The 12,473-nt window shown below is 45.5% G+C and overlaps 1 protein-coding gene and 1 long non-coding RNA gene across 2 annotated transcripts in view; one reads left to right on the top strand and one right to left on the bottom strand.

Annotated features, from left to right (window-relative positions):
• Positions 1–12,473, bottom strand: part of TRPM4 (transient receptor potential cation channel subfamily M member 4) — a 682,714-nt gene that overhangs the window by 317,442 nt on the left and 352,799 nt on the right. The window lies entirely within an intron of this gene.
• On the top strand, positions 11,261–12,269 carry LOC120916540. The gene is made up of 5 exons (XR_005743999.1): positions 11,261–11,291; positions 11,387–11,489; positions 11,646–11,744; positions 11,981–12,049; positions 12,173–12,269. It is a non-coding gene; the product is annotated as an uncharacterized LOC120916540 (long non-coding RNA).

A 12,473-nucleotide genomic window follows, 5' to 3' on the forward strand; every position in this document is an offset into this window, starting at 1 on the left:
AGAAGTCCAAGTTCCCGAGACGTACCAGACCAACCCAGTGACCGACGACCATACGGCAAAAAACGGCAAGTCCTCCGTCTCAAATTAGACGTTAAAGAGAAGCCGGTCCACTGAACTGGTGCCTCCCGGGTAGCAACTTACCGGATCAGCACAAGAGAATGCTCTTGGGACAAGGGAAGATATTTTTACTTTTTGGGTTAGACTTAGGAATTTAACGATCTAAGGGATTGAATACATCCATAGAATATAGAGATTGATTGAATGTTTATATCTGTTCTCTGTTCCATCTGCTTTACCTTTGTTGAGGGGAAATAAGTGGTCATGTATTCCCCGTATAGATCCGTCTGTGGCCATCCTGGATGGGCAGAGCAAGTGACTAGCCCGCGTTTTGGGAAGACATGCTCAGGGCATCCTGGCAGCAGTCGAGCACTGCGGGTGTTTCCTCTTGTGTGTGCGTTCTTGTTTGTTTCTCTGGTTTAATTGTCATTTGATATAGGGGTATGGTCCTATACTAATATCCGTGTGCAGATAAAAGGAAATTTGACGATTTAATCCTAGATCCTGACAGCCTTGTAAGATGCAGGAAATCCGTGGGGACACAAATACTCCTGGAGCAAACTTTAATGAACCATCTGTTGATACAAGGGTGTGGCCTGATAGATTTCCAGGGAGCAGACAGAGGACATTTGGTGGACCCGCAGTGTCCAAACCAGCCTCATATGCTGTATAAACCTTGAGCAGGCATATAAATACCCTTGTATCACAAACTAAGGATAATAGGATTGCTTACCTGTAAAATCCTTTTATTGGAGTACACCACAGGACACAGAGCCTTAAATCATTACATAATGGGTTGTATGGTCACCACGGGACACATAGCCTTAAATTACATAATGGGATCTCCCAGAGCAATGCTCAATATAAAGGGGGGGGGGAATAATTACTTGTCGAATCCACCACGCAATGGTGGATTTTGATGCCGCTTGTCCCTTCTTGGGACCATCTGCCAAAATAAACAAAACATCAGTTTTACGTATCTGAGTGGCTGCCTGCAGATACACCTTTACTGCTCTCACTACATCTAGAGAGTGCAATAACTTTTCCTCCGCTATCTGCGGATTCGGTAAAAAAGGAAGGCAAAATAATATCTTGATTCAAATGAAATGTCGACACCACCTTTCGTAAAAAGGTTGGATGGGGTCATAGAACAATCTTGTCCTTGTGACAAATTAAATAAGGCTTTTTACAAGAAAGAGCTGCCAATTCAGATACTCTTCTAGCCAAAGAGAATTTCCTGCTTAAAAGGATCAGCGGAATATGGCAAAAAAGTTCAAACGGTTGCTTCTGCAACACTGACAATACTAAATTCAGATCCCATGGGCACAAGGGAGACTTGACTGCCGGATTGATCCGCAGTACCCCCTGAATGAAAGCCCGAACAAGGGAATAAGATGACAGCGGTCTTCGAAAGAAGACTGATAGAGCTGATATTTGTCCCTAATGGTACTAAGGGCTAATTTCATATCCACTCCTAGGCCAACCGTAGGTTAAATTCAGAGAACCATAAAAAGACTAGGTTTCTGGATAAAGGAGGATAATATGACCATTCTCCAAAGTTTAGTTTAACAAGTATTGACTGAACAAAACGCAACAAACCAAATGTACCCTACAGCCCCCACTCAACCTTTGGAGAACTCTCTAACCCCACAGCCGGTCTCTGCTCCTCCTCCGGATCCAAATTCCCTATATCCTCTTGCAGACCTGCAGTCTTTTACGGGACAAAGGCATGTAATGAGACACCCCCATTGACACACGACTGTCAGCGAATAACCCTTTCGCCATTGAATCTGGTTCTCTGCTGTTTGCGGTTCTCCCGTGGTCACCCGGGTCACCCATAGCTGTAGCCGGTCCTCCTATAACTGCTGCAAACCCCCCCTCAAGATGACTCTTGCTGTTCAGAGAAGTCCACAAGGGACCCCCCTTAAAGCAATGGTTCAAAACTTTTTGGGGAGCTTGTGAACAAATTAACAAAAATGCTCACTGAGTTGTATACAGCACTAGGGGTCAGGACTACTCCAAGATGGCCGCCGAGCGTTCAGAACGCAGCCACAGGAAAATGGCCGGCACAATGTAAGCTGCGCCATAGCGCGGCTACGACAAAATGGGCGCCAATGGGAATTTTCAATGTAATTGAAAAACCTCCCAAAAATGGCGCCAGCGCCGACAGACCCCAGTGTAGTGGCCACAATAGGCCGCAAGCCAGACCCGAGCATGGTAACCATGGAACGGGTCAGTACTTCGGATCTTCTATCAGTCAGATCTATACAAGCGGGGGTTCCAGCCCGGCGGTGAGGGACAACAAAAGCCCTCAGCGGCTTTTCTCATTCCGCATCTCAGAAATCATCAAAGAAGGGCACAGAAGGAAAAAACCTACACAGCGGTCTGATTTGTGTGATCCAAAAAAGACCGAGCCCTCGGCGGAAACCCAGCTGCACTATGCAGCTTAGGAGAGTCCCTTGCAGCATTAAAAAGCGCACCCATAGTGCGCATGCGCGCGGTGCCGAGGACGGCCATGAGCTGATCGAGCTCCGCACAGCCTCTGCCCTTATCTGCTACAAACAGCGTTCGGACAGGCGGATAGCTTCCCAGACAGCACCTACCACGAGGAGGTCGGATCATGCAGCGGAGGACAGCAATAGACACAACCAGCGCCATCCCTCCCAGCAGACCCGCAAGACACGATCCTCACAGGCCCTGCAGCAATTCCCGCAGTCCAAGATGGCGCCGGGCAAGGGGAACATCTCACGTGGCGGCTCCCGGGCGCAGCCGGATCTTCAGGCCGCGGAGGTGAGGCAGGGAGGGGGAGACTTGAACCAAAATAGCCCTCAGTCCCAAGTACATTCTCCCTGGGGACAGACACTGACACAGCCTGTATTGGCAGCTGGAGGAGGAGGTGGTTCCCCCCTACAACAGGCCCCCCTGCCTAAAATGGCGCTGGGAAGCAGAGACATGCAAGCAGGGAGAGGCCAGGATTTGGAGACTGCTCTGCAGGGCCCTGGGAATATGATTTCAGTACAGGCTGTGGTTCACAGAGATCCTTTCTCCTCACAGTCCCAGGATGGAACCCCCTCCCCATACTCAGATATGGACAAAGGGCCTAATCATTCTCCCTTGTTAGACTCCCCTAATGGAGCACTGTTGGTGTTTGCGGACTCCCCTGCTTCATCCACGGACAGACAGATGGCTGAGCTCGCTGAGGTGGCATTCAGCCAGAACAGTCCTGGGCATTCACTGCCCTCAGCCCCTGCCCCGGCTTCATCATATTCTGGGGACACGGTGCTCCTGGCCAGATTTTCAGCCCTTTTGCAACAGGAACTGACGAAAGCCTGCACTATGATAACCTCAGGGATAAAATCTGACTTTCAAGATATTGGAGCACGGTTGGATAACATTGAAACCAAAATGGACGGTACGGTCAAGCGGGTTAATCAAAACTCCAAGATGATCACTTTGTTACAAGATCAATTAGATGACGCTAACGCAAAGATCGAAGATTTAGAGAACAGATCTCGGAGATACAATTTCCGGGTGCGGGGTCTCCCAGAAACTGTGGTGAATTTAGAAGAGACAGTACATGCCTTGATGTCACAATTGATCCCAGATATCTCGCCTCATCAGTTAGAACTGGACAGAGTGCACCGCGCCTTGACGGCCCCCAGGCCCGATGGCCTACCGCGCGATGTCATAGTTAAGCCACACTACTACAGGATCAAGGAGAGAGTGATGCTGGAGGCCAGGCAGATGGGTAATGTTACGATCATGGAACATCCGGGTCAGATCTTTGCGGACATTTCTCAATCAACAATTCAGAAGGAGAACACTCAAACCCCTTTTGAGCCATCTTATCAATCATCATATGAAGTACCGATGGTCGTTCCCGTTCAAATTGTCGTTTTCATATAAGGGTAGACCCTACTCCTTCAACTCGTTCCAATCGGGAGAGGCGTTGCTCCAAGAATTGGGATGGATATCCATGGATCCGCAGACTCCCACTAGTGCGTCCGGAGGGGGGGACAGGCCGATTTCCCCCCTATGGTCTCATCAGGGCCGTTCCAGAGCCAGGTGGCCCCCCTTGAACACTTGAATCTTGAGCATAGTTGATGTCTAATTTTCTCCTTCCCGCTTTACCCTTTGCAGGTTTGCGGGATGAATCCCTCCTACAGTGAGGGTTAAAAAGTCAGGGACGTATGGTTTTCATGTTTATCCTTTAAGTATTTTTTTTCTATGCTGATATAATTATGCACACTGTTTATATTTAGAGAGGATCTATTCCCGAATGGGAATTACAATTTTTTTTATCTTTTTTATTTTTATTTTTTCCTCTTATAGTTGATATTTAGTTTGACTGACTGGTGCCGCCTGTCCGTCCAAGTTAAAGTGTATGAAGGGCTGAGGTGGTCGTCGCATGCCACGTATTGTGAACTTGCCTCTCCGAGTAGGGGTAACTTCACTCAGGTTGACGGGTGTTTCTACACCCCCGAATACACGCTGTTTAGCGGCATGCCAATGGAAAGGAGGGGGGAAATTTTTTTTCCCCCCTCCTTTTTATTATTTTTATTTATTATTTTCATGTTTTTGTTCATTTTTCTCCCTTTTTTTCTCCGGATACAATTGTTATTTAGCCGGTATATGTTAGCCTGTGCTATGATGAATACATGCCGGTGTTTTCTGTGTCTTTTCCTCTATAACCTGACTCTTTTTCCCTTTTCTCGAGCTTGCCTTTCTGTTGGTGCATCCCCCTCCCGAGATAGGATACAACTGCAATGTCCGGAGCACTTCGGGCCTGGATCCTCGATGCTTCAGAACCGTGAGTACAGACTGCCGAATCACCATGGCTAACAGACCGCCTGTCAAGTACACCATTCTTACACATAATGTGCAGGGTATTAATTCCCCCATTAAGAGAGCGAAGGCCTTCCAGCAATATCACATGATGGGGGTAGATATTCTGCTCCTACAGGAGACACATTTTTCTAAGACCTCCGCCCCCAGGTATTTAAATGCGAGATACACAACGGTGTATTTATCTAATGGACCTGATAAGAAACGGGGGGTTGCTATATGTTTTGCCAAGAAGGTCCCATTCACGCCTACCACTGTACTTAGAGATAAGGAGGGTAGATATGTCATGGTGGTGGGCAAAATTAATGAGAGTGAGGTCACCTTCCTATCATACTATGCTCCTAATGTGGGTCAACTGACTTTCTTTCGCACCATGCTAGAGATCATAATGCCTCATGTGGCGGGCCATGTGATCCTGGGGGGAGATAGCAATACCTCACTGGACCGGGTTCTTGATAAATCGAACCCTGGGAAAGTGATTTTAAAACACGCCTCTAGACAGAGTGGGGCACTGGCGCGTCTTCTACATAGTTACGATTAGACTTTACACGCTACTCTCACGTGCACAGGACGTATTCGCGCATAGACCATGTGTTCACGTTCTCTCCCCTGCTCTCATTCGTCTCATCTGCAACGATACTCCCAATGGCATGGTCTGATCATTCCTCGGGTCAAGTAGTGTTAACTGATCTTTGGGCTAAATCAAGCCCACCGTCGTGGCGTATGAACGAGTCATTGCTTAATGATCCTATCTTTGAAGGAGAAATTGAGCGGGCAATACAAAACTATTTTAGAGATAATTCCTCTTCGGTCTCCTCCCCGGTGACGCTATGGGCGGCCCCATAAGGCTACGATTCGTGGCACGTTTATACAACTTGCCTCTAAAGTTAAGAGGGAGCGTGAACACATGATTCGTCAGCAGGATGAAGAGTTGCGACGTATCTTGCGTGAGCAGAAATCTAATCCACACCTTGATTTTAGATCTCAAATTGATGAAGCGCCTACAGCTCCGAATTTGAGTCTTACTACAAGGGCGGAGAAATATCTAAGGTGGTCGCGCCATAGATTTTACTCTTTGGGGGACAAACCGAACAAATTGCTGGCGAGAAAACTAACTCCTAGGCCGTTTAATCCCGCTCTCCCTAAATTGCGTTTAGGGACTGGCCAACTCACCCAGAATCCCCATAAGATACTTCAGGAATTTTCTTAATTTTTCTCCCAACTATATAAATCTTCGGGTGACTTTAATAAGAACCAGGCAGAGGCATTTTTGCGTGATGTACCCATCCCCAAGTTAACTAATGACCATGTAGATTTAATGGAGGCAGAATTCACTACGGAGGAAACTGTGGCGGCCATTAAGTCCTTGAACCCTTCCAAATCGCCAGGTCCGGATGGGTTTTCTAGACACTACTAACGTAAATACACTGAAATCCTAGCTCCACGTCTATGTGCCTTTTTTAATGGGTTGCGAAAAGGGCTCCCTCTCCCATCACAGGAGAATAGGGCGTTTATACACGTCATCCCTAAGCCTAATAAAGACCATAGTGATTGTACAAACTACCGCCCAATTTCGCTGATCAACGTTGATCTTAAATTACTGACAAAAATACTGGCCACCCGTGTGAACTCGTTTCTAGCTCGATATATTCATCCAGACCAGGTGGGGTTCGTACGCCACAGACAGGCCCCAGATCAGACTAGAAGAATTATTGACATCATATCTGCGTTAAATTTGGGCTGGGATGGCGAAGGACAGAGGGGAGCTTTGCTGCTCTCGTTAGACCTGCAAAAAGCGTTTGATTCTCTTTCCTGGGACTACCTTTTTTTTATACTAGAAAGATATGGGTTTGGTACTAGTTTCCTGACAACACTCCAAACGATATATAGCGCCCCTATTGCAAACTTGCTGGTCAAGGGCTATAAGTCTCGGGATATTTGCATAAATAGGGGTACCCGACAAGGCTGCCCTTTATCTCCTTTGTTGTTCATCCTGGCTTTGGAGCCCTTGGCGACCAAGATTAGAATACATCCTGATATATTGGGGGTCCATTGTGGAGGGCGGGAGCACAAATGTGCGCTGTTCGCGGATGACATATTGATGCTCCTCTCCGGTCACCTCATTGCCTACTCTAAACGTAGTACTGGGACTTTGGAAATATGGTCCAAGATGTGTAGATTCACCCAAAAATAAGGCACCTAATCCCAATTAGATAGATAAAGTTTTTTCTAATGGGAAAGGGAAGGGGATAATTTGCGGTGCGTACTTTAGCAAATTGATAGTGATGAGAAAGCACAAGCACATGATCTTTTCTTCCCTCTATAGGAAACCCACTGCAGGAAACACGATCCTGCACGCAGGAAGCGCTCACCCTGAATCACTGGTGAATAGCATCCCCTACAGCCAGTATTTACGTATAAGACGTAACTGCAGTAGGGATGAGGATTTTCGGATCCATTCAACCAATCCTTATCACAGAGAGCTTACAATAGAGTTAAACCACAACAAAGGAGTTCTCTCATTTTCTCGAAAGGACCCAAAAAAAACTAAGTATAACAACCAAAAACCGGACACTGTGCGCATTATCACCCGCTATTCCAGCCAGCACAGAGATATAAAAAATATTCTCAAACTATTTTGGCCCTTACTCTGCGCTGACCCTAATATAAGCAAATTTGTGCAGAACTACCCAGAAGTCACTTATCGCAGGGCTCCCTCACTCAGGGACCGGCTTGTTCGAAGTCATTTTTTCCCGACTCCTGACATTTCAAAAGAGATCTCCCGCAGAGGAGGCACTGCACCAGTGGCGGCTGGTGAAGATTTAGGATGAGGGGGCGCAAGACCCCGTCCCTCCACGTTTGGCCCCTCCCACTTCTCATAAGCCACACCCCTTTAGAATCCACCCACTCCTTCCCCTTATTCCACTCAGTGTCAGGAGTATGCAGCCCCAGAATCACAGCACAGAGTATACAGCCCCAGCATCAAAGGACAGAGTATACAGCCCCAGCATCACAGATCATGGTATATAGCGCAGCCTTACAGATCACGCAAACAAATGAAAAAAATGTTAGTAAATCACATATATCTGCATTCTACACCCTGTAAATCGCACAAATCCGCATTCTGCAACCCCCCCAATCAGGTTAGCTACAGTGCTTTACCCTATACACATGGCAGGGGGTGGAGGACACAGCAATCACCCCCCCTCAGACCAGCACAGGGTGGCAGGGCAGACAGACACGCTCCTCCAGACAACAGCCTCTTCTTCTTACAACACTACTACAAGTCCCAGCATTGGAAAAAAAAAGCCATGACCACTCATCATCCTTCGAGTTTTAAGTTACAATCTGCTAGGTCCCCAGCTGATTTAGTTCCCTATGTATGTGTGGGACTACAATACTAGCATCATAGAAATCTGGTGCATGCAATTCCCAATTATGGGACTACAAGTCCCAGCATCGCACGGGCACCCATCCTCCTTGGAGCCCTATACTATAACCTGCCTGGACTTGTAGTTCTCCACCCTCTCCTGGAGAGATCAGGATCATGCATTGCACACCAGCCTGCTGAGATTTGTAGTTCTCCATTCTCTCCCTCCTAAGACTCTGGTTCATGCAATTCTCTTAGGCAAGGGACTACAAGTCCCAGCATCGCATGGAAACTCTGCCACTTTGGAGCAATTTGCTATAACCTGCTGGGACTTGTAGTTCTTCATCCTCTGCTAGGTTCTGCAGGTTCATGCTATATCCCATGTTTGGGACTACAAGTCCCAGCATCACATGTGTACCCATCTATGTTGGAGCCCTATACTATTTCTTGCTGGGACTTGTAGTTCTCCACCCTCTCCTGGGGAGATCAGGATCATACATTGCACACCAGCCTGCTGAGATTTGTAGTTCTCCAGCCTCTCCCTCCTAAGACTCCGGTTCATGCAATTTTCTTAGGTAAGGGACTACAAGTCCCAGCATCACATGACCACTTATTTACTTGGAGCCCTATGCTGGGACTTGTAGTTCTTCATCTTCTGCTAGGACTCTGGTTTATGCAATCTCCCATGTATGGGACTACAAGTCCCTGCAGTGCTAGGAAAACACCTGGACACCCATCCACCTTGGAGCCATACACAATAACATGCTGGTATTTGTAGTTCTACATCCTTTCCAGGGGACATCAGGTGAATGCATTGCACAGCACCAGCCTGCTGAGAGTTGGCCCAGGAAGCATGTGTTGGTTATACAGGTCAGGAACATGCACGCACCCCTTGCCTTGCACAAATACTAAATACATCTGAATCAGGAGTGGACAGCCTGGAGCCGGAGGACTATTGTACAGAAAACTGCACAGACAGTCATTGGTGATCAGAGTGGGATGTGTGGGGTCGATCTAGCAAGGACAAACTATCTTAGCATGGTAAGTGTGGCTCTCTCTGTCTTCTTACCTTGCTTTCAGCTCCGCTCGGGCCATGCAAAGAACTGATCTGCCGAAGTGACATCACTTCCGGTTTGTCTATTCCACAAAACCCGGAAGTAACAGCTACGATGCAAACAACAATCCTCCAGCCCAGAGCCCATAGTGATTATACGGGCGGAAGCTAATCGGCAGTTTGCATTGCGCCCGAAGGCGGGTTAAAAGCCCGCAAATGAAGCGCCACGTCTGCAATCTCGTGATTGCATTGACGTGGTGCTTCCCATAGGGCACTGGTGACCAGCGCCCAAGTGAACTTAAAAAAGAAAAAAAAAATTGAATGACATTTTTTCTTAAAGGGGCCGTTTTAAAAAAAAATTTTTTTTTTTTTTTTTTCATTTTTTTTTTTTGGTCACTACAGGAGGGGGGGGCGGCGCCCGGGCGCCCCCTATGGACGGGCCGCCACTGCACTGCACCCTGTGGTGGTTGTGATATGTGTCCCTATGTAGCTAACTACACAAAATTTAAACTGCCTAATGGTCAATGGCATACAACCAAAACATTCGTGACATGTCAAACATTGGGAGTGATTTATCTTGCCCAATGTATATGTGGTTGTTTCTATGTGGGAAAGACCAAAAGATGTTTCTGCATAAGAATTGGTGACCACATTAAACCCATCTTTAGAAAGAAAATAGTTACTGCTATTGGTTCACATATCGCCACCTCTCACAACTTTGATTCAAAGGTGTTTACCTTTATGGCTCTGGATCACATCCCCCCCGATCTTAGGGGTGGCAGTGTGGATTCAGCGCTATTACAATCAGAAGCTTGATGGATTTATAGTCTCCAAGCTACACGATACCCTGGCTTGAATGAGAATTTGAGCTTTAAATCCTTCCTGTAAAGATATTGGTCCTTATATGCTCTTGTTTTTTGTCGCCCCCCCTTACCAACTTTGGTCGGTGCTTTTTGTTTCCATTCATCGGATCAATATGTATGCATACCCCTTTTCTTCACCCCCCTCTCTCCTTCTTTATGAATTTCCCCATTTTCTTTTTTTTTCTCCTTATTTTATATAATTATTGTTGTTTTTTTTTTTTTTTTCCAATCTACTCTTTCCCTCTTTTCAATGCATAATTAACTGGGGCATTTCTTAGGATACAGGATAACATCCTGTTCCTTTAACATTGTTGAATTATATTGTTGAATTATGAATTTATAGTAGGTACACTGTAACCATACTATATGAACTATTTGTTTTTTTTTTCAACCAAAAATCAGCTCTATAGTCATATGTTTTTTACATATATAATATCTATAACATCTACACAAACTACTTCAATCATATGTACTAATTTAATGGTTCCACAGTTTTCTGGCCACATCCAATATTTTGAGGCCCTTAACCTGATAGTGGATATCGGGCTGGGCTTCAACTTTCTTTCCACTGTTTTGGGCACATTTGGCGATGTGTCGCAGTTTCCTCCTTGGTATGGCCAATTGTGCAGTTTGTTTATTGGCCACAAGGGCGCTCGGGGAGTTTAGTGTTAGCCTCCACACTCACTCCCCTTACCACAGCTGATTTTTCCCCTATGCAATGTCGTTGGCAGTCTTCCTTTTTTGTCGGTAATACTGACAACACAGCCCCTGTCCATCTGTGATCAGCTTGCCTTGTTTGCTGTGTGCATTGTCACACATACTTTCTTGAGCCCACTTGTCCACTGATGGGGTTAAATTTTCTCCCCACCGTTTTGACATAGTGAGCTCTCTGCTTGATCCATTCCACCTGTCATCCCATCAAGCCTCCTCACGCTGCAGGTGTATTGCACGCATTGCTTTGGGACTTGTTTCAGCTGTGATTGGCCCACCCGATATCATGTGATGCTTACACGTCACACATCGGGTTAGGACAGCCTATTTAAACGGCATTTTGCTGCACACTCAGTGCAGAGTGAGCACTCTTGTCCTTAATGCTTTGCAGGTATGTTAAACTCCTTTTGTGTTCTCTCTCTACAACTACACTGCTAGATTTCACTCCATCTAATTGCAACTATGCTTGCTGTGTATGCTCTTTAGTTCCCCTCCTGGATCAAGCAGCTGATTTCTTCTGGCTTTATACACACTAAGCTTATTGTGACTTTGCAACACTGCCTGCGATCCTTATATAGATCTTATACAGGTATGTGTATTTTTTTGCAATTTCTAAATAATCTCGGCTCCGTTTTGATAATGTTTATACAATTTATTTATTTTATTTTTATCTTTTTCTATGGTTGCCCCGTTTGGAGGCAGGGACACCTTTGTAATTTGTAGCCAATTGTTATCGTTTAAACAGATATTTTGGGAAATCTACATGATTCCTTCCTTGAATTAACACTGCAGCTGGATTGCTCATTGATGTCCCTGGTCTTTAACCCCATAAACCGTTATATATGTAAGTCCTTTATGCTTTATGGTCTCACAGTCATTACTGCTAAACTAAGTTAACCAATATTTTGGTCATTATGTTTTAAATACATATATATCTCACAGATAATATGTTAACCCCTAGCCATCCCTATTGCTTTGGTGTGTGTTTTTTTGTTTTTTTCCCTCTGTCTCACTTACATGTTAACCCTTATATGACTGTCCTTTTGTGACCATTTTCAAACTTTTCCTGCTCATTTGCAGGATCATGCACATGACCATTTTCACCTCGGCGGTTTTCTGTGTTTGTCGCTAGTTGTGGGCAACTCGTGGGTAAGATAGTGTGGTCTTTAAACTTTGGAACCATTTTTTACCATTATATGTTGTACCTGATTTAAGCAATTGGAATGTGTATCATATTTTACTGGTTAATGCTTGTGTATATATACCTTTCAGTTGCATATTTTGACTGGATATCGCTCCCTCCCCTGAAGAAGCGGAAGTCCGCGAAACATGTAGGGTCTATGCGATTTCCTTTTCCAGTTGCATCCATATTTACAACTGACTGATGCTGTGTTATCCACTTTTCTTTTAAACTATTGTATTGTATGTTTTGTATTCATAAATAAAGCATTTTTGTAATTTTCCAACAAGAATTGTGCTTTCTCATCACTATCAATTTGCTAAAGTACGCACCGCAAATTATCCCCTTCCCTTTCCCATTGGAAAAAACTTTATCTCCGTAGTACTGGGACAT

This window comes from Rana temporaria, chromosome 10, assembly GCF_905171775.1.
Source record: "Rana temporaria chromosome 10, aRanTem1.1, whole genome shotgun sequence".
In the NCBI taxonomy this organism is placed as follows: Eukaryota; Metazoa; Chordata; class Amphibia; order Anura; family Ranidae; genus Rana; species Rana temporaria.